The sequence below is a fragment of the Peromyscus maniculatus genome, chromosome 15 (assembly GCF_049852395.1).
Source record: "Peromyscus maniculatus bairdii isolate BWxNUB_F1_BW_parent chromosome 15, HU_Pman_BW_mat_3.1, whole genome shotgun sequence".
Classification (NCBI taxonomy): domain Eukaryota; kingdom Metazoa; phylum Chordata; class Mammalia; order Rodentia; family Cricetidae; genus Peromyscus; species Peromyscus maniculatus.
The window spans coordinates 44,221,753-44,245,362 of NC_134866.1; the positions used below are offsets into that span (position 1 = coordinate 44,221,753).

General features: G+C 45.7%; 1 pseudogene; it reads left to right on the forward strand.

Annotated features, from left to right (window-relative positions):
• Positions 1 to 2,649: 2,649 nt before the first annotated feature.
• LOC102910775 (large ribosomal subunit protein eL31 pseudogene) lies at positions 2,650 to 4,289 on the forward strand (annotated as a pseudogene).
• The last annotated feature ends 19,321 nt before the right edge of the window (positions 4,290 to 23,610 follow it).

Genomic DNA, 23,610 nt, shown 5'->3' on the forward strand with positions numbered 1-23,610 from the left:
GTTTGGCCCCTGATTCAGAGAAATTGCATTCTATACTTTCCTAGATAGTATAGTCCACATTGAGACTCTTCTGCAGATGATAAAAATGCCAGGCTACGGCTTGCTTTTTCTCAATAAAACTATAAGGAGCAGTACTGTAGCTGTGTGGTCACAACACGTGTGTGTGTGAGGGGGCGGTTTCACGCCGGTCCGTGGAATGAAGACACAGAGGCATCTTAAGAATGAATGAAGGGTGGTCCAGCCTCGAAGGACTGAAGCACCATCCCTTTGCTTAGGGCAGTTTTATTTCTCTCCAATACAGTTTAGCCAGTTAATTTCCATGTGCTCAAAACAGCCTGAAAAGAGTTCCCAACAAGACAATGCCAAGTGCAAATTCCTGGATTTCTCAGGTACCACGGTTTTCCGGGTTTCCTGAATCAAGTTTTGCATCGGCCTTTTGTGGCCTTGGGAGACTCCAGAGACAGGATTCACACAGAGGGCAACAAGGGAAACAAAAGATGGATTAGGGCTAGGTGCTGCTCTCTGGAGCCAGGCCAGGTGCAGGAATGCCGCCACATAGCACACCTCAAATGGAAGCACTTGGGAGGCAGAGGCTGGCGGATCTGTAAGTTCAAGGTCAGCCTGGTCTACAGAGTGAGTTCCAGGACAGCCAGGGCTACATAGTAAGACCCTGTCTAAAAACAAAACCCTGTCTGCCAAATTTCTTATGCTAAGAAACAGCGTATCCTCCCCCACATGATTCTGTGGCGCCACCTTTAATGAAAGGCCAAGTTTGTTAATATTGTGATGACCCGCCCATTGAAACCCCGCCCCTTGACGCACCCTGACAGAAAAGCCTCATTTTAAGGAAATCCCCCTCCGGTTCCTCCCTCTCTTCTTCCCTGCCATGAGGTGCGCACACCCCGGCCTTTTCTCTTTTTCTCTCTCTCCTTTGTGTCTTTCTGTGTCTTTATCTCTGTATTATAATAAGCTCTTTCCACTCGGATGCAGCCCCTGGATTGTGAGTGAATGTCCACTGCCACCGCCACGCCTGCATTGTGTGTCTCGCCCGCTGCCCGCTGCCGCATCTGCCCAGCATGCCAGCATGTTTTCCTGCACACTCGGGATACTGTGGCCAGCCAGGGTCCCCCACGTGATTACCTCATAACCAAGTTCTCCTGCACTTCTGGATTCTCCTTTCTGTCGCCCTGGTCTATGTGCCTTCCACCATAAACTCTTTATCACCATTTATTAATTTTTTTCAAGGTAGAGTTTCTCTGCATAGCTAGCTGTCCTGGTACTTTCTCTGTAGACCAGGTTGGCCCCAAACTCCGAGATCTGCCTGCTTCTGCCTACTGAGGACTGGGGTTCAAGGTATGCACCACCCTGCCCAGCCTCTTTGTTTGTTTGTTTGTTTGTTTGTTTGTTTGTTTGTGTTTGTTTTTGTTTTTTGAGACAGGGTTTCTCTGTGTAGTTTTGGTGCCTGTCCTGGATCTATCTCTGTAGACCAGGCTGGCCTCGAACTCACAGAGATCCACCTGGCTCTGCCTCTCAAGTGCTGGGCTTAAAGGTGTGCCCCAGCCAGCCTCTTTATTATTATTGTTATTGTGACTTTGGATCAATGTGATTAGTTTTACATTTGTATTGCCTTTGGTTGATTCTTCTTGCATATTTTTCTGTAAAATTTCTTACAATTTATTTTCCATCGTTGCAATGAGAACAGTTTACTTTATGCACTGGGAACATAATTATTAGCAAGACTTCCTCAAGAATGGTAGTGGCAGAGATTACTATTTCTAGATATGGAGCAGGCTTTCTCTTAGAATTCTGTGTGGGGGCTGGAGAGATGGCTCAGAGCTTAGGAGCACCAGCAGGCTGCTCTTACAGAGGTCCTGAGTTCAATTCCCAGCAACCACGTGGTGGCTCACAACCATCTGCAATGAGATCTGGTGCCCTCTTCTGGTGTGCAGGAATATATGCAGACAGAACAATGTATATAAAATAAATAAATAAATAAATAAATAAATAAATCTTAACAATGTATACAAAGTAAATAAATAAATCTTGAAGAAGGAGGAGGAGAAGGAGGAAGAGGAGGAGGAGGAGGAGGAGGAGGAGGAGAAGAAGAAGAAGAAGAAGAAGAAGAAGAAGAAGAAGAAGAAGAAGGAATTATGTGTGGAAGCCACACTTTCCTCAGTCCCACAAAGCCCCCCTGAACCTCTGAGGTGAGAGCTGTACCCCAGTTTGAAGCCATAGTGGCGCTTCTGTGGTTGGTTCACCCATTGGCTGTGGACTTCCAGCAGCCAGGCCTGATAAATAACCCAGCTGCAAGTGCCGCGGCCAGTGTGGCCGTGGGCTTTGTACTGGACACACACCGGGCCTTGCCATGACTGGAAGTTTCTACAGGGGTAGTAATGCTGAACTTAGAAAGCCTGCGATCATTTGCCAGGAGCCAGGCCAGTGCAACAGTAACAGCATGGTGTCCCTTGCTTTTATGAGATAAAACATTGTTTGAGTGTGCCCAAACCCAAGGTGACACTAAGCTCTGTCATGGTTTTGGTAAGGTGCTCAGACATGCAGACTTGAAGAGGGATTCACCTAAACAAACAAATCCAAATTAAGGGAATGGAAAATTGTGGCTGGCAGGATGGCTCAGTGGGTAAAGCCCCGATGGCCCGCGTTTGATCCCTAGGGCCCATGTGAGTGGAAGGAGATGTGCTGGTTTGAATGAGGAGGGCCCCCACAGGCTCCTATGTTGGAATGCTTGGTCCCCAGTTGATGGAACTGTTGGGGAAGGATTAGGAGGTGTGGCCTTGTTGGAGGAGGTGTGTCACTGGGGGTAGGTTTTGAGGTTTCCAAAGCCAACAGCATTCTCGGTTAGCTCTCTGCACCTCCTACCTGTGGACCAGGATTTGAGATCTCAGCTGTTGCAGCCACCATGCACTTTCTCCGCCATCATGGACTCTCACCCTCTGAAACTATAAACCAAGCAAACGCTTTCTTTTCTAAGTTGCCTTGGCCATGGTGTTTTAGCACAGCAATAGAAAAGTCACTGAGACGAGAGAGAACCGACTCCAGGAAGCTGGCCTTTGACTTCCACACACACATGTGGCCCATGCACGCCCTCACTTACACGTACATCATGAACACACACAGTAGCAATACATTTTAAAAAATGATTTCTCTCTCTCTCTCTCTTTTTTTTTTTTTGTTTGTTTTTTGAAGACAGGGTTTCTCTGCGTAGCTTTGCACCTTTCCTGGATCTCGCTCTGTAGCCCAGGCTGGCCTCGAACTCACAGAGATCTGCCTGGCTCTGCCTCCCGAGTGCTGGGATTAAAGGTGTGTGCCACCACCGCCCAGCTCAGTGTGCACTCTTAACCACTGACTCCTCATTAAAGAAGTGCTTTTTACCCATTGAGCTAACTCACCGGCCCCAAACTCCCTTTTTAGTATTGTTGCTTTTTAAATTGTGGTTCTGGGAATCAAATCTGAGGCCTTGTGTATGCTGGGTCATTGTTCTACCACCGAGTCAAGCCCTTCAGATACAAACTCTTACTCCTTATATAAAACACAGTAGTGCTTATTGGAGCCCATTTCCAACCCAAAGTCCAGACCCGTGTTTGCATATTCAAATCCATCCAAATGTTCAACAAGACAAAAAAAGCTTTTATTTCTCAGTCTCTAAGACATTGTGATTGTTAGCTTCAGGCTAGTGGGCTGGGCGTAGGGCTCAATAGGAAAGCATTTGTGAAGGCCTAGGTTGGATTCCCAACACACACACACACACACACACACACACACACACACACACACACACACCTCTCTTCAATGTACAAGAGATAGGTAAAGCAAGTAAGATTTATAGGAAGTTGGGACCTGGCTTTCCTTCCCACAATCCCTTGCGCCCGTCCTTTCCAACTTGGGCCCCGCAGAATGTGTCTCCCGCAAAGAAGGGTGGCGAGAAGAAGAAGGGCCGTTCTGCCATCAACGAGGTGGTGACCCGAGAATACACCACCAACATTCACAAGCGCATCCACGGAGTGGGCTTCAAGAAGCCGGCCCCTAGGGCACTCAAAGAAATCCGGAAATTTGCCATGAAGGAGATGGGGACTCCAGATGTGCGAATTCATACCAGGCTCAATAAAGCCGTCTGGGCCAAAGGAATAAGGAATGTTCCATGCCGTATCCGTGTACTTTTGTCCCGAAAACGTAATGAGGATGAGGACTCACCAAACAAGCTCTACACATTGGTAACTTACGTACCTGTTAACCACATTCAAAAATCTACAGTCTATGTGGATGAGAACTAAGCTGCTGAGTGTCAAATAAAGTTGGAGAACTACCAAAAAAAAAAAAAAAAAAAAAAAGATTTATAGGGAGTTACCATGAAGAACACAAACTGGAGGGTAGAGCATCCCAGGGCAGGGTTTACATTTGTAGATCAAGTGTCTAGAGTCATGTGTAGTTTCAGGGTGGGGCTTCGAACTTGGACGAATCCAGTTCGTAAGGAACGAGGCATACCCCACCCTGGGCTGGAGAGTGTGTTGATGTCTCTGTCTCTATGACACAGTATAAAGAGAGAGAGGGATTATTTCGAACTGCTGTTTCAGAGGCTTTGGTCCATGGTGCTTGGCCCCATCTCTCCAGGTCTGTGGTGACATGCCCTTGTCTCCTCTCTTAAGAATTAATCTAGGGCCGGGCGATGGTGGCACATGCCTTTAATCCCAACACTTGGGAGGCAGAGACAGGTAGAGCTCTATGATTTCGAGGGGCCAGCCTGATCTACAGAGCGAGATCCAGGACAGGCACCAAAACTACAGAAACTCTGTCTCGAAAAACCAAAAAAAAAAAAAAAAAAAAAAAAAAAGAATTAATCAAGTTTGGCGGGTCAGTCACCTGTTCCATAGGACCATATCTCAGGAAGTCAGGTCCACCTTAAATTAAGCTACAGAGATGGGAGCCTTTGAATGATATCATGTACTTTTCTTTCCCAGAATTCCCACCCCACCCAGTTCAATCTCTCCAAAACCACCATGAGCTTCTGCTCTGTCTGTCTGTCTGTCTGTCTTTCTAGGTCCTGGCTTGGAAAATAGTACCTCTCCCTGTTTCTTCTCCTCTGTCCTTTCCTTCTAGATGCTGGCCAGAGCTTAAGCGTGCTTTCCCTAACACTGCGGGCGTCTTCATTCCTTCTCTAAGGCTTTCCTCCCCACCATGAGGCTGCGTGTGCTCCAGGCGAAAGACCTCCATTTTTGCTTAACTCAGATGGCACGCCAATTTCTCTTTCTTATTTCCATCTCCCTCCTTTGAGCAGCTGCTGAGATTTACAGCTTATTGCCCTGGGGGTTTTCTTTTAATTTAAATTTAATTTCATTTTATGTGTATGGGTATTTGGCCTGCATGTACATCTGTGCAGCACTTGTAGGACCAGTACCCATTGAAGCCACAGGAAGGCATCAGATCCCCTGAAACTGGAGTTCCAGGCATTAGTTTCTTTCTATTTCCTTTTTTTTAACTTTTTATTTTATTTGTATCAATGTTTTGCCTGCACATATGTCTGTGTACCAGTTGCTTGCCTGGTGCCTACACAGGCCAGAAAAGAGCATCAGATCCCCAGGTAGTAGAGTTATGGACAGTGTGAGCCACCATTTGGGAGAGGAGGGTTGATCCCTGGTCCTCTGAGAGAGCAGCTTCTTAACTGTTGAATCACCTTTCCTGTGAGTGAGTTGTCCTCTGATTTCACACAGACACAGACACACAGACACACGAACACAAACACACATGGACAGACACACAGACACATGGACATAACACACAGACACACACACAGGGACACATACATACATACATACATACAGACACACACACACACACAGACACAGACATACATACATACATACATACATACATACAGACAGGCAGACACACACACACACACACACACACACACACACACACACACACACACACACGTCCCCTCACCTTGGCACTCACCAGTGGTTTAAGAAATTAAGCTCCCCCTTAATCTCACATGAGCCTGCCTGGGTTGCTTGCTGGCTCGCTGCCTAGCTTCCTCTCCGAACCTTCCTTTCCTCCTCTAGCCAGGTCCGACTTCTCCAGTCCCCAAACTGGCCTCTATTGGACTGTCCCCCATGGGCAAGGAGTCCTCCCATAATCATGCGTGACTCATCTGTGCCTTTTCTCGACAGTGCAGGCAGCTCGTGGTTGCCCTCTTCTGGGGTTAGGTCCCAAGCCAGCCAATCCTGTTGACCAGCCGCCCCTGAGTTCCAAGGTCCCAGGTGAGGAGGCTGCTGTCCTAAGGGTTGTTCTTTACTTCTGTGGTATCCAGGCGGGCCTATTTTCACCCATGTCTTTATTGTCTTGTATCTCTCTGGGGTTTGTTTGTCTGTGTTCGGAGACAGGGTCTTGGTTTGTAACCAAGACTAGACTCAAACTCCGGATCCTCTCAAGACTCCAAGGGGCGGGATTACAGGATCACCATCATGCCAGGTTTATATATATATTTTTTTAATCTCATAAATGTCGTAGCTATTTTTACCTTCAAGGAAGGTTTGAGATGGGAAGCAATGCTAAGTCCTTTCAGATAATAAAACTTGAAGTGGATTCAATAAAAACAGATAACAGCCAGGTGTTTACATCAGTGGACCCAGGGTATCTAAGGCTGATGTAGGAGGCTAAGGATTTGAGGCCAGGCTTGGCTACAAAGTCAATTCAAGAACAGCCTGGGAAGAGACCTTATCTTAAAAACAGAAACAGAACAGAACACCAGCAACCAGCAACAGCAAAAGGACAGATAATACTTGGCACAGTCGGTGAAATTGCCGTTTCCAAAAATGTGAAGAAATTAAACGAGCTGGGTACAGTTGGGAGGCGGAGGCAGGAAGACCAGAATTTCAAGGCCTTCCTGGGCTCCTTGAGACCTTGTCCCAATCTTCAACACCACTACCCTCAAAATCCAAAAAATAAATGTGAATGCCACACGTGGGGGAGATGGGGATAAAGTGTATTATTATTATTATTAGTTGTTGTTGTTGTTTGTTGAGACAGGGTCTCTCTACATAGCCCTGGATGTCCTGGAACTTGCTATGTAAACCAGGCTGACCTCAAACTCATGGAGATCTGCCTCTGACTTCTAGTGCTGAGATTTAGGGCATGCGCCCTGCATACCTGGCCTTGGCAGCATTAATGAAAGAATAAAAGACTCAGGAGGAAGCTCAAGGACAATCTTCTTAGAGCTTTAATAGAGCAGGCAAGCTTTGCATCCTAGCAGCCGCTCCCTTAAGCTGGCACGGAGGTCAGCCACCAGGCAGACAAGCAGCCCCACAGGGGGAGAGCACTAGAGAAGTAGTTGTTTGTTTGTTTGTTTTGGTTTTTCGAGACAGGGTTTCTCTGTGTAGCTTTGCACCTTTCCTGGAACTCACTCGGTAGCCCAGGCTGGCCTTGAACTCACAGAGATCCGCCTGCCTCTGCCTCCCGAGTGCTGGGATTAAAGGCGTGTACCACCACCAAGCCGCAGAGAAGTAGTTTTAAAAAAAAAATGCCCAGAGAAAGCATACTGAGGTGTGGCCAGCATCTGAAAGAAAAAGACGAGAGAGGAGGGAACGGAAAAGTTACCCCTTCCTGAGTCAGGACCTAGAAAGGTGGACAGAACCAGCAGACCCTCCTGGCATTGAGTAGGAGTGGCACTATTGGGCAGGAATCATGAGATGGAAAAGCACATTATCTCATTACAAGGCTAATTATTGCTCCTGTGTCTGTAGGAGAGCTGAAGGTGAACAGGCATTCTACCTGGTGGTCCCTCAGTCAGGGCATTGATTGACCGGTCCATCTAGACTATCTGGTCCCCAGCTTTAAGCCAGGGCTCAGTGAAACCACCAAACTGGACCTCTCCAGGGGTAAAAAGAAAGGCTTATTTTATTGGAGGTCAAACTGCCAAGGCTATGGGAGGGAAGCAGAGAAAAGATCAAAATGGCGGACCATTTTGATCCAGATCAGATGGATTTTCTGTGACAGTCAGCAGGATGGAAGTCTTTGCGCCGATTCAGGCTTTTGGGATTGACCTGGAGCTACATTCTCTTGCCCAAGGTAGCTGAACTTTGAGTTTGGATTAAGGAAGGCTCCCTGTAAACAGAAACCCACCTTAGACCTCTATTTGTCAAATAACAATCCTTCTGTTTACCCAGCCAAAGTCCTTCTGTTTAGGACTTTGTCACCAGCTCTGCCATTGGGGGGCCTCTTTGGACCTAGCACCAGTCTGCCAGAGATTGCATATTTTCTCTCCTTTTTTTTTTTTTTTTTTTTTTTTTTTTTGGTTTTTCCAAGATGGGGTTTCTCTATGTAGTTTTGGTGCCTGTCCTGGATCTTGCTCTGTAGCCCAGGCTGGCCTCGAACTCACAGAGATCGGCCTGGCTCTGCCTCCCAAGTGCTGGAATTAAAGGCGTGCTCCACCACCACCTAGCTGAGATTGCATATTTTTGACCAGAGGAGTTCTTCCTTAGTAGGCGTTGACGGCTACTATAACACTATCTCAAAAAAGAAAGAAAACCTAAAATAAAAATAGGTTGCAAACCTTAACCATTAATGAATATCTCAAACAATTTGTCTAGGGCTTGGAGAGGTGGCTCAGCCGTTAAGAGCACTTGCTGGTCTTGTAGAAGATTGGAGTTCAAGTCCTAGCACACATATCAGGTGGTTCTGACACTCTCTTCTAGCCTCCATAGATACCTACATGCGCATACACATACACAGACACACACACACACAATTAAAAATAAAAAAAAATTATTAAAACCACAAGTTACATAATTTCCCAAAAGAAATTAAAATCTTTACGTAAAAAGAAATCACCTGATGCTCACAAGGTAGAAATTTGACTTAGAAGCCCACAAGTGGTGGAATGTGTTTCTTTGTATTAATTCCCACCATAACATCTTCACCCCAAAGCAATGATTCTTTATTACTGATTAACAAAGTTTTAAGCAAGCCAAGTCTATTTCAGCCAGTTCCTTTGGACTGGCAGGCAGCTGTTTGAGGTTTCAGCATAGCAGTTCCTACAAAACTTTGCTCCAAGTGCTCAGCTAACCCTCCAAGTTTCTTTACACACAATAGGGTCATTTAATTTCCTTTCACAACTTTGTTTTTCTCAGGGTGCATACTGAAATCTGTGATTAATTCTGTAAGCTACATGACCAAGGAACTCAGAGCTAACCTTGGGTGTGGGGACATAATTGCTTTCTTTGATCATCGGCCTGTTTTTCCACATGCAGAATCCATGGGTCGGTCTATAATGCATGAGACTTCCTTGTTATTGTCCATCCTCGGTAAATCTCACATCTAACAGAGGAAAGGTAACTTCTAGCTTATTTTTGCTTTTTTGTATCTCTTACTGGAGCAAACGGCAGAATACCCTAAACCATTCCCTAATCATCTTTACTTGGCCAACTGCATCTTTTTGGCTGACGCAAAGTTCAATTAAATCATCGATCTAACTAATCATCATTGCTTTTATAAAAATCATCTTCATTCTGTTCTGCAAGTGCATTGCCCAGTGAGGAGTGGCGTTTTCCCATGAAGCAGTCTCACTATCCTAGATGCACTGGGATCCTTTCACACCACACCACATAAGGCAGGACCACAACAGCAGCGAGATGGAGGAAGCTCAGCAGGAGCAACGGGTATTATGGAGATAATCCTCCTGGGGGTGGGGCTTTGCCTCTCCAGAGTTTAGCTTTGCTGTTTGGTGAACTGGACCCCATGAGCTCCATTGCTGACTGCAGCCCCTCTGACATGGCCACCGACCCTGACTTGAAATGGGAAGGATTGCCCAAGGCAGAAGGGAACAAGGAGATGAGGGGAAAAAAATCAACAAAAACAAATGTCCTGCCGGGCGGTGGTGGCGCACGCCTTTAATCCCAGCACCCGGGAGGCAGAAGCAGGCGGATCTCTGTGAGTTCAAGGCCAGCCTGGACTACAGAGTGAGTTCCAGGACAGGCTCCAAAGCTACACGGAGAAACCCTGTCTCAAAAAAACAAAACAAACAAACAAAAAAACAAAACAAAACAAAAAACCAACTCGTGGAAAACAGCCACAAAGAAACCTATTATTTTGCACTAATTAAAAAGTAAAGGGCTCTGGGTGTGGTGGCACACACCTTTGATCCCAGCACTCAGGAGGCAGTGGCAGGTGGATCTCTGAGTTCCAGGACAGCCAGGGCTACACAGAGAAACCCTGTCTGGAAAAACAAAACAGCAAAAAATATAAAGGGCTGGACAGGCATGGGGGCTGCACAGATGGCTGTCAGTAAACCGCTGCACATGCACACATTATGAGTACGTGCGTGCGTGCGTGTGTGCGTGCGTGCGTGCGTGCGTGCGTGTGTGTGTGTGTGTGTGTGTGTGTGTGTGTGTGTATAAACATTAAGCAAATAAATAAGTAAATAAATAAATACCATAAAAACCAAAGCTAAGCTGGGCAGTGGTGGCGCACGCCTTTAATCCCAACACTCGGGAGGCAGAGGCAGGCGGATCTCCGTGAGTTCAAGGCCAGCCTGGACTACCAAGTGAGTTCCAGGAAAGGCGCAAAGCTACACAGAGAAACCCTGTCTCGAAAAATTAAAAAACAAAAAAAAAACAAAACAAAAAACAACAAACCAAGGCTAGACATGTAGTTCACGTGGTAGAGTGCCTGGCGAGCATGCGCAAAGTCCTGGTTTTGATTCCCAGCACTGCATAAAGCCAAATGTGGTGGTGGACCGCCAAGAACAGCAGTACTTAAGAGGCCACGGCTGGGGGATTCCTGTGAGTTCATGGCCAACCTGGTCTTCAAAGGAAATACGAGGCCAGTCAGGGCTACGTAGTGAGATCCTATCTCAAACAAAACAAATAAATAAATAATTGGGTTTTTTTTCTTTTTTAATTTTTCTTGTTTATTTATATGTATACAGTGTTCTGCCTGCATGTGTCCCTTAGGCCAAAGAAGGTATCATTTCAGGTGGTTGTGAGCCACCATGTGGTTGCTAGGAACTGAACTCAGGACCTCTAGAAGAGCAGTCAGTGCTCTTAACCCCTGAGCCATCTCTTCAGCCCCAAATAAATAATTGTTAAAGGAAATAAGATACCATTGAATAGATTTTGGCTTGGGATGAGGACAAAAATTCCAAGTATTTCCAAATGAACCTAAACGTACATCTGTCATTTTGTGGTTATTTATGCAAAGTCACACTCTCAGCATTAAAAATTATAAAGTCAAAATATCAAGAGATCTGGAGGGGCTGGAGAGATGGCTCAGTGGTTAAGAGCACTTGCAGCTCTTCCAGAGGACCCTGGTCCTGGAACCCATATGGTGGCTCATAACCTATTATAACTCCAGATTCAGGGGATCCAATGCCTTCTTCTTCTTCTCTATCTATCTAGCTAGCTAGCTATCGAGACAGGGTTTCTCTGTGGAGCACTGGCTGTAGACCAGGCTGCCCTAGAACTTGGAGATCCACCCGCCTGTGCCTCCCGAGTGCTGGGATTAAAGGTGTATTGCCATTACCAGCCTAATTTTTTTTTTCAAAATAAATTTTGGAAAACTCTAAAGGTTCACTATATCCTATGTAATCTAATATTCAGCCAATACTTAATTTTTATGCAAAAAATAAACATGTGCATCTCATAAGTCTGCTTCTATCTTTAGTAATGGTAAAGTTATAAACTTGTTTTAAAATATTTTTCTTGGGGGTGGAGGGATTACTTAATGGTTAAGGTTAAGAGCACTTGCTATTTAACCTTATTCAGAGGACTGGAATTCAATTGCCAGGACCAACACTGGGCTGCTCACAACCTACAACTCTAACTCCAGGTGACCCAACACCCTCTTTTGGCTACTTTGAGCGAGCACACACACATGCTCATACCTACACACAGACAATACATACACCCACACATAAATAAAAACTTCAAAAAGTTGCCAGGTGGTGGTGGTGGTGGTGGTGGTGGCGGCGGCGGCGGCGGCGGCGGCGGCGGCGGCGGCGGCGGCGGCGGCGGCGGCGGCGGCGGCGGCGGCGGCGGCGGCGGCGGCGGCGGTGGCGCACGCCTTTGATCCCAGCAGACAGGGAGGCAGAGGCAGGCGGATCTCTGTGAGTTCAAGGCTAGCCTGGTCTACAAAGCAGGTTCCAGGACAGCCAGGACTATTATACAGAGAAACCCTATCTTGAAAACAAACAAACAAACAAACAAAAATATTTCAAAAAGCTTTTAAGAATATAATGTGACTTTATTTGCAATGTCTTTCACAATAAAATTTTAAATACATTTTAAAATAATTACAAACAAAATACCCTTTTTCCCCCCTGAGACAGGGTTTCTGTGTAAACCTGTCCTGGGACTTGCTCTGTAGACCAGACTGACCTTGAACTCACAGGGATCCGCCTGGTTCTACCTCCTGAGTGCTGGGATTAAAGGCGTGTGCCACCACCACTGAGCTTTATAAAATACATTTTTTACATTATAAAACCATCTGTTTTAGGCCTTTAAGCCTTGATAAAAATCTTTTTGAGGGAAAGAGATTTTTACCTATTTTTCTGCCTCACCCCTACTCCCAATTTCAAAGTCATTTTGCCTCCTAATGTTTCACTGGGGAAGAGGGTTTAGGTTTCTCTTCCTAAGCCTCCCATTTCAACTTCTCATTCTCTCCATCTTTAATCCACCAAGTTCTTTTGCCATCAAAGTGATTATCATTTTCACCAATTCATTTTCCATGTCCAGAGGTTCAGCTGAATTTGTCCCATGAAGCAGAGAAGAATGTGAGGTACAGGGAGATTTCCAGGGGTCTTGCTCAGATTCCCTGCACTCTGATGAAGTAAGAGAGCGTGTGCCCTGGGAGATAGGGAAAAACTGTGGAGGAGAAATTGTTTTCTTTTCCATTTACTTTCCACAAAAGCCGTGCTGCTTTGAGGGGAAACATCTTTACGCACAGAATGAGTGAATTGACTTCTTCTTTTCAGGTAGCCACGCAGCTGACACAAAAAGAGAGAAATACCAGAAGTGTTGCATACACCTTCCATTGTCTCGGGTGACCAGATCCTTTACCAAAAGCTCAAGGTCTTCCTGGATTCACTTTGGATGTCACAGAAAAAGGAAAACATTGCGTGGTTTCAGTCACCTTCGCACAGAGGCTCTGTGCTCACAGGCACTCCAGGTAACGAGGGAAACCACCGAAACTCAACACAAACAGCAAAGCCCCTGAGCAGACTTGATTTGCCTGCAGCACTGTGAAGTCCAGAGGTCACTGCTTCAGGAGGGACTCCATCCAGTTGCTCAAAAGATGTTAAGGTTCTGATTGTGTCTGAGAATTGCACAATGGGCAGAAAGAAAATTCCAGGTTTTTTTTTAACTGGAATTTCCAGATTTTTTTTTTTTTTTTCTATCTTAGTGACCCCAGTAGTAAAAGAATGGCTCCTCAATGGTCTATACGGCAAAGCAATAAAGTTTTGATTGGTGTAGCCCAAGTCATGTGCTGCCAAATCAACAGTGGTGCTGTGGAGATGTCCTGTTTTGGTTCGGTGTTCTAATGCCCCCTTTCTACACCTGGATCAGGGTGGGCATGGGGAAAATGGTCAGTCAGATGTGGTAAGTCCCACTTACAACTCTCAAAATGAGTTCCTCCAGAAACCAGCATGCTGTGGTCTGGAGAGATTGGCCCCGTGGTTAAGAGAGCCTTCGTTCTGTCCTTCCCGAGGACCTGGATTCTGTTATTAGCACCCAGTTAGACAGCTCACAACTGCTTGCAACTCCAACATAGCCATCCGTATGTACACACACACACACACACACACACACACACACACACACAGAGAGAGAGAGAGAGAGAGAGAGAGAGAGAGAGAGAGAGAGAAGAAAAATAAAAACAATTCTTTAAAAAAAGCATTCTAAAGCCAGGCAGGTGGTACACACATAATCACAGAACTCAAGAGGCAGAGGCTCCCCTCAAATTACCTCTAGTGACTGAGGGTACAGCTTAGCGGTAGAGAGCTTGCTTAGCACATGTGAAACCCTGGGTTTGATACCATTGGGGGGCAGGAGAAGAGGAGGAAAGGAGAGAAGAGGAGAGGAGGAAGGTGGAGAGAAAGAGAGGAGAAGAAGAAGAAGAGAGAGAGAGAAGAGGAGGAAGGAAGGAACAGAGAGAGTTCATATTTTTATTTCTAATCACAATCTCTAATATATTTCCTTTAGTTGGGATCTTGATAGGGTTGTAGAGGCACCAGACTGTCTATCTGCTCTGTGATACAGATATTAGACTTTGCTTTAATAATGTTATGACTTGGAAAAAGAAAACTAGAGAGAGAAGGGAATAAAAACAAGGAAAAAAAACAACACAAATAATTAGATATGAAATAGCTGTACAAATGAAGTGTGGTTCTGAGGCAACCTCAGTTACTACTGGGGTGAACATTGACTTCTACAGTAACTCGGAGTCCTGGTCGAGGCGGCACCTAATTACTCCCCGAAACAAGAAACCAGGTAATGGAAACCCACAGCTCATGTGAGCATTTCAATCTCATCGTGCCTCCTACTCCTTTCTCAAGCCTTTAATCAACATCGTTGATAAGTAATAACATTATTCTGTTTGAATTCAATTCTTGTTCTCTCGCCTGTCAATTCTGAAATGAAATTGCTAATAAATCCTGAAGTGTCTGGAAGTCTGGCAAACAAAGCAAGCAAAAGCCAAGACGTTTAAGTCTTCATCAAATGGCTCATTGTTGAAAGAAAAAACAATCGATAGAGTATATATATCTACAAGAGGAAGGTCAGGTGACTATGAAAAGCTTTGACCAAAGTGGGATCTAATTTGTAGGTTGTCTAACGTATAATTAGGTGGTAGTGTTGTACCTAAGGCGTGTATAAGGATGTACATCACAGTGTCAGTGTTTTTTTTACATTCTACTTTGTGTGTTTGGGAGATGGGGTAGGAGTGTCTGAGGATGTACACACCCGGTATGTGGCTTGGCTCTCGCCTTCCACAGTCTGAGTCCTGCGACTGAACTCAGGTCTTCAGGCTTGGTGGCAAGTACATTGACCCACTGAGCCATCTCGCTGGCCCCTGATTAGCTTTAATGGGAGAACACGGAAGACAGTCTTAAAATTATTGATACCATAAATTGTTGAAGTAAAATCAGAACACCACGGGACTACTGACCAAGTGGCTATTGTATCTAATGCAGATTTGCCACTATCAACCAGAAAAGGCAATTGTTGGTTAAGCGGCGGGAGGAGAGTGCTGATGTATCGGTGACAACGGACGGAAGAATCACGAGCCATGGTTACCTTTCTAGAGCTTTATTGGGAGAAAAAGGGAGAGGGAGAGGGAGGGAGAGAGGGAGAGAGAGAGAGAGAGAGAGAGAGAAAGAGAGAGAGAGAGAGAGAGAGAGAGAGAGAGAGAGAGAGAGAGCATGAGGAGGAGGGAGAATACAGAAGGAGAGAGCACACAGAGGGCACGCCCGCATTTTAGGCTGGGACACCGTCACAGGCTGGTGACATAATTAAGGACATAATCCTTACAGCAATCATAATTGCTAAGTTAAAATAAAAAAAAGGCCGTGGGATGTGGGCAGATGGCCTAAAATAAGTGTAAAGACCGGAGTTTGAATCCCCATAACCCGAATAAAAGCAGAATGGGAAGTGGGAGTACAAGCAGGAGCAATCCCAGATGGAACTCAGGGACAGGGCAACTCAGGTGCTCAGACCAGCTAGCCTGGAGTACATAGGGAAAAAGTTAACAAGGAGACCCTGTCTCAAGCAGAGTGAAAAGTGCCCATCTCTTCTCCTTCCCTGTCCTGATCACCATCCACGGAGAAGTTTTCTCAGGGACTGTTTCTCTTTAGGCCTTTGTTATTTCTTTTGAAATAGGGTCTAGGTAGTCCTGGCTGTCCTGGAATTTGAGGTGGGCTTCGAATCCACAGGGACACCCCTGCCCCCCCCCCACACCTCTGCCCCCTGAGTGCTGGGATTAAAGGCACGTGCCGCCATGCCCGGCTCCTCTTTTTTTCTTGCTTCATCCACCTCTCACTGAGACATCTCTTCTGAAATGGTCGTTTCTGGGACATGAATCGCTTACCATGACTCCACAGCATAACTTGCATGGGCCGGTGACTGGCATCAAAACAGAGGAGGACTCTACCAGGTTCCAAAGTCAATAGGTGACTTGAAACCAATCCTTTCCTAAACTGAGAGCTGGATAGTAGTACAAAGCTTTAGGACAGCTCCTAAACTGATGGAGATGTCCTGGCACTCGGGGCTTACTGTGGGACTTTAGTTGAATCTTGTTTCTTGTCCCTTTGAATATGTGATAGGAAATTCAAACTCACTGCATGTTCAAAACGGCACTCTTGATTCCTAACTCCGGGAAGGCACTTCCCACTCCCCCCCTTTTTTTTTCTGAGAGGGATGGGTTCTTTCACTATGTAACCCTGGCTGGCCCTGAACTCACAGAGTTCTGCCTGCCTCTGCCTTCCATGTGCTGGGATTACAGATGTGAGCCAATCTGCCTGGGCTTTTTGTTTTAAATTTTATTTACTATTACCGCGTTTGCGTGTACATAGTGTGTGCGTGCAGGTGTGTGTGTGTGTGTGTGTGTGTGTGTGTGTGTGTGTGTGTGTGTAGGTGACATACACAGGTGAGGACAGAGGACAACTTGGAGGAGTTGGTGATCTCCTTTCACCTTTAAGTGTGTTCCCGGCTCAAACTCCGTGGCGAGGCTTGCCCAGCAAACGTCTTGGCTTGATGAGCCGTCTCTACAGTCCTTGTTTTTCTTTTATTTGCTTGTTTGTTTTCATATGGGGTCTCACTATGTAGTCCTGACAGCCTGGAAGTCATTGGATAGACCAGGCTAGCCTTCATCTCAGAGATCTAGCTGCCTCTGCCTCCAGAATGTTGGGATTAATGGCTGGACCACCACACCCAGTTCCACCGCCCCATTTTTTTTTAAAACAGATTCACACTCTCCAGCCTTGCCCTGAATTTGATTTGTAGCTGAGAATGACCTTGAACTCCTGATCCCTTACGCATACACCTCTCAAGTGTGCCACCACACCCAGCTCTTACATGCTACTTTTAATTATGCCCATATTGTTCCATTTCCCCTTGCTTTTTATGCATTCACTAATTCAATTACTCGTGAAACCCAGAGCCCAGTCAATGAGGCAATCAAGTAAATACATTGATACATAACTTTTATTTTAAGCTATGATCAATGTTCTAAGAGGAAAGAGGAAGGGGGAGGCTTCCGAACCATCACCCATGGAACTGACATTAGAGCTAAGACTTGAAAGTGTATAAGCTGAGTGGTAGGAAATGGGAGAGAGCACTATGTTTCGAGGAGAAGAAACAGTTTGGGTCCAGTGAGAGGGCTCGGTGGTTGATGGTGCTTCGGAAGCCTGGGCACCTGAGTTCCACCCCCAGAACATAATATACAAAGGAGGAAGACACAACTGCACAGAGCTGTCCACTGACCTTCACACTGTGCCACGGTTCAAGCACACCTGAATAACACACACACACACACACACACACACACACACACACACACATCATACCAAGCACACACACTACAGTAAGTAATTGATTAAAGAAAAAAAGAAAAGAAACAGTATATATTGTGGTTGATATATTGTGCACCCTAATAAACTTATCTGGAGTCAGAGAACAGAACAGCCACTAGATAGACGTAGAGGCCAGAAAATGGTGGCACATAGGCCTTTAATCCCAGCACTTGAGATCTCGTGTCTTGCTTGGGAAAGACACATGCCTTTAATCTCAGGAAGTGATGGAAGGAAGCAGAAATGTACTTAAGGCATGAGGAATAGGAACTAGAGGCTTTTAAAGCTTTTAGCTTTTAGCAGCAGTTCAGCTGAGATCCATTCAGATGAGGACTCAGAGGCTTCCAGTTTGAGGCAACAAGATCACCTGAGGAGTTGGCAAGGTGAGGCTGGATGTGGCCTGTTCTGTTTCTCTGATCTTTCAGCGTTCACCCCAATACCTGGCTCTGGGTTTGTTTATATTAATAAGACCTTTTAAGATTCATGTTATGCTGGGCGATGGTGGCGCACGCCTTTAATCCCAGCACTCAGGAGTCAGAGGCAGGTGGATCTCTGTGAGTTCAAGGCCAGCCTGGTCTACAGAGTAAGTTCCAGGAAAGGCGCAAAGCTACACAGAAAAACCCTGATGGGGGCGGGAGGGGGGGGGGCGGGGGGATTCATGTTACAATGTATGGTAATATTCTTCAAGGAGAATTAAGGTTTTTTTGTTTTGTTTTTTGTTTTTTTTTTGAGAATTGTGGCTTTTAGGAGAAAGGGAAATATGGTCCCAGCTTGGGTTGTTTTTCACCTTGTTTACTGAAACTCTCTTACATTCTTTCTCTTCCTTATCTCTTTCCAGAGGATCATAGCAAGCCCTTCCTACAGCAGGAATCCAAAGCCCAAGGCTATCAGCTAATCTCTCCAGCAGTGTCAGGATATGATCTCTGCCCTCCAGTCTTAGTTCCGGGAGGCCCGAAGCCTGGGTGCCGGCCATCACCTCTTTCCACCCCTGCAGAGGCCTTTGCTCTAGCTTGTTTTTATCTTTGCAACAGCCCCTAACGGGAAGGCCCTTTCTCCTGGAATTCTTTCCCAACTGCCAGCCTCTGCTTTAAAGGTTTCCTCGTGAAAAGTCCGATAGCCTTTACCATGGTACTTTAAAAACGCGGTATTAATTGAATGGCCACCAAGTGTGGGTAAGAGAGGACAGGGTAGCGAACAAAGTAGATATTATGTCAGGTCACATCTTGGTCTCTAGTCATTTGGAGGGTGGGACATGTGTCTCAATCATTTCTGTATTCTCAACAGCTAGCCCAGCAACAGCATCTAAATCTGAACTGAACTGAGCTAAAACTCAAGCTCAGGATTTTCTCTGTCGAAAACCCATTCTCTTTGTACAGCTGTGTGCATCCAAACTTATCATAGTCCATTAAAGTAAAAAAAGCAAACGGATTGGTTGGGTGAAGGGGCACACACTTGTAGGGTGGCTGCAGCCAGGATTCAGGGTTCCAGGCCAGCCTGGGCCCCAGAGAGAGGCCTCGTCCAAAACAACAAAGGTAACCCGATAGCTTGGCCTGGTGGCTAACAACAGTATTCCAGAGGCAGAGGGAGGACCAGGAGCTCAAGGTTGTATTCAGCTGTGCAGGCGATTGGAGACCAGCCTGAGATACAAGACATAAGGTCTCTCAACAAACAGACAAGGCCGGGCATTGGTGGCACATGCCTTTAATCCCAGCACTCAGGAGACAGAGGCAGGTGGATCTCTGTGAGTTCGAGGTCAGCCTGGACTACAGAGGGAGTTCCAGGGAAGGCACAAAACTACACAGAGAAACCCTGTCTTGAAACACCAAAAACAAACAAACAAACAAAAAACAGAAGGCTGGGAGGGAGGGGGGAACTATTAAGAAAAAGAACAGCTTGAAAACAATTTAATTCATAACTACTATAAAGCAAAACAAAACTGTATAAAAAAGTGAGGACTCCAAGGTATGATTAAGGAGAAATGTTTTTATTGTAGATAGCAGGGAGAGTATTTATGGCTATATTTGGGCATGAGGCACATGCCCTGATGTTTGCATGGAACTCAGAAGACAGTTTATGGGAGTAAGTTTTCTGTTTCTACCATGTAGGCACAGCGATTGAGCCCAGGTTGTCAGGCTAAGGCAAGAGCCTCTGCCTGCTGGGTCATCTCATCTCCCCTTCAAAGCAATTTCTATCAAAATGGCATTCTACACACACACACACACACACACACATATACACACACACACTGTGTATATAGCATACAGGTATATACACACATACATACACACATATAATGCATACATTCATACACACACACATACACACACACACACACACACACACAAAGACAATAAAAAAAAAGCTATAAAACTGAAATAGTGTGTCTTGGATGTTGGCACTGGGAAAATAGGAGAATAGGTGCTTGTTAGTCCAATCTGAGGTTAATGTCTGGGACCCACAATGTAAAAGAGAGAACTGACTCCGTAGGTTTTCCTCTGACCTCCATGTGCCATACGTGTGCCCTCCCTAATAAATAAATGCAATACAAAAATTAATACCTGAGCTAGCATGGCATTAGCATAAAAATACATGCAGACACAGAGGGAACAGAACAGAAACCCCCCAAATAAATCCATTTATTTACAGCCAGTTAAGATAACAGCAAACCGGTTGGGAAGAAAGACCTCTCTAATAAAGGTGTGGGGGTGGGCGGTGGGGGTGGCAGATGACCACGCAGCTGGCCAAAAGCTTGCTGCACCAGCGTGGGGACCTGAGTCCCCAACATCCACACAACAAAACTCCAGGGGCTGGGAGGTAGAGATGGGAGGGGCTCCCCAGAGTAAGCTCCAGCTTCAGTGGGAGAGAGTCGAACTCAAAAACCAATGTGGAGGATGACTGAGGAAGACACGGGATAGCAATCTCTGGCCTCCTCATCCGTGTGCACCTGTAGATACAGGTGCATACGTATGCTCATGCATGTGCACCCAAGTGTATAGACACATACACAAAATGAATATAAATGATAAATCGTGCTGAGGAGACTGGATACCAATGTGTAGAAGAAGCCAGATCTGTAAATCTAAGACTAGTAAGCATGGAGTTATGAAGAGAAAACAAAGGGAATGCTTCTGGCCGTTGGTCCTGATAAAGGTTTTTTTTTTGAGACGATTCCAAAGCACAAGTAATAAAAGCAAACACTGGCAAAGGGGATTTTATCAGCTAAAAGCACCTGAGCACTGAGGTGGGTCAGCTCGTTGTCATGGTGACAAAACACCTCCCAGAAAGCTGAGGGGAGGAGAGAGTTGTTGGATTCGTGGTTTCAGGGGTTGTCTGTTCATCGCTGCAGGGAGAACAGGGCTGAGCAGAGCAGCTTAAAAAGAGGGCTGGAGAGATGGCTCAGTTGTTATGAGCACTGACTGCTCTTCCAGAGGACCCAGGTTCGATTCCCAGCACCCACCTGGCAGCTCACAACTGCCGGTGACTCCAGTTCCAGCAGATCGGATGCCTTCTTCTGGGTTCTGCAGGCACTGCATGCACATAAAATAAAATAAATAAATTAATTTAAAAAGAAGCAGAAAGAGGGGAATATGGAAAGGGCCAGGCACACTTCCGTGACTTACTTTCTCCAACCTGGTCCTTCCTGCTGGTCCTGCCTCCTACCTGGTACCACCTCCCTAGAATGGGATCACATCATGAATCCATCATGTCAGTCCCTTGCTAATAATCATCTCTGGACATGCCTTTATAGACACCTCAGAATTGTGTTTCACTGATCTCCCAGGTGTTTCTTCATCTAGTAAGTGATGTTGACAATTAAGGTAAGTCATCATGGAATTAAACAATAAACAGGGCAAAACACAACACTACAGAGTGTGAGAAAAGTGATTCATTGGAAAAGAATATCTGGAATATAGAAGACATGCAAACACACAGAGATTTTTAAAATGAGTGAAATTCTTTTGATGTTTCTAAAGGAAGGTATATACAAAGGACAAAAAGTATATGAAAAAATACTGAACATCAGTAATCATCAGGGAAATTAAAACACACACACACCACAGAGGCTGGGTATAGTGCATACATCTGTATTCCCTGCACTTAGGAAGCAGAGGCAATAGATTCACTGTGAGTTCCAGGCCTGCCAGGGCTGTACAGTGAGAAACTTATCTTGAAAATGATCAAATGAAGGAAGGAAGGAAGACGACAAGGAGACACTACCTCGCTCTGGTTAAATAGCTATTACTAAACATAAGACAACTAGGGGTTCAAGAGATGGTCCAATGGTTAAGAGCATTTACTTACTTACTGCTTTTACAGAGGATGGGCATTCTTGAGTTCTGTTCCTAGAATCCATATCGGATAACTCACAATTTCCTGTAATTCTAGTTCCTGGCCTCCCCTGGCACTTGCATGTAACACACACACACACACACACACACACACACACACACACACACACACACACACTAAACAAACAAATAAATCTTTTGTCATCCTGGCCCATTTTTTTCTTTTGTCATGTTTTGTTTTTGACAGGGTCTCATTATGTAGCCCTGGCTGTCTTGGAACTCACTATGTAGACCAGGCTGGCCTTGAACTCACGCAGCTCCTCCTGCCTCTGCCTCCCAAACTCTGGGATTAAAGGCGTGTACCATGATACTCAGCTTAATAAATATATGAAGAAAAAGAAAGAAAGGGCTGGAGAGATGGCTCATCAGTTAAGAGCACTGGCTGCTCTTCCAGAGGACACAGTTCAATTCCAGTACCACTTGGTGGTTCACGACCATCTGTATAATTCCAGTTCCAGGAGAAATAACATCCTGGGGCACCAGGCACACTGGTGGTGCACAGACATGCAAACAGACAAAACACTTACGGAGTGAAAATGCATCGCACTAAATTGGACGTTTGAGCATCAGCCCGCAGAGATGAAGGGAAGGAAAACAGCAGGCAGGAAGGCCCCAGGCCCTTTGATTAGATCTTGGAGTCGTTGGGAAATCAGGTTATTCTGCAGGAACAAGAAGCTAAACAGGAAGTCGCCTCCAAGGGGGTAAAAATCCATCCGCAGGGCATCTAGAGCTATTTCCCAGAGTCTCTGTCAAAGGGGCATAAAGCGGGAGTGGGGTGGTGGGGGCGGGGAGGGGTAGGGGGTGGTGTTTCCACATGAGGATAAGACATCAGGATTCTGGACAATTCCCTGGAACCAGGGGAAACCAGGAAGTGAGCCCTTGTTTTGTCCTTATGGAGACACTCTGTACACACCCAAGGACAGTGACTTCCCAGGTCTCCTCTGTGATGGTCCTGTGAACCAGACCCAGGACCGGGGAAGCCTCCTTCTCTATGGGGAGCAGCAATGGACTCTGTCACTTATGATCATGGGGGAGGAAGGATCCTCTCTCCACAGGCAGTTCCACACCTGCTTTGTGCCATTGACCCAGGAGACTCCAGCCTCTATATAGCAGTGTTCAGCCATCATCGGGCACCTCAGTAAAGACAATGTAAACTCTGTTGTCTTCCCTGACTATCCACAGACTCGTTCAATGTAACCGGTGACTCCTTTCCCACCTCATTTGAGACTTAAATGTGAAATTACATGAATGGCCCTGGAGAGAGGTGGGGGAGGAGAACAGGATTAGGGTTGTAGCTCCGCCATAGAGCACTACTAGTTCAAACACACAAGGTCCTGGCTTCAATCCTTGGCACTAGCAACAGAAGGAAGTAAATAAATAATATATTCCGGTGAGAACTGTGATACTTATTATTTTTTTTTTGTAGATTTGCCGAATTTTTTGTATATGGAAGTGTTTTGCCTGCATGCATGTGTATGTACTACATGTGTAGTTGGAGGTCAGAAGATGATGTTAGGTCACCTGAAACTGGAGTTATGGATGGTTGTGAGCCACCGCGTAGGTACTGGAAAGCAAAACAGTGTGAGAGTTTAAGAAACTGAAAGAGACAAGCAGAGTCACAAACCTGTAGCCCCAGTACCTGGGAGGTACTAACAAGGGGATGAGGAGCACAAGGTCCTCCTTCTCTAC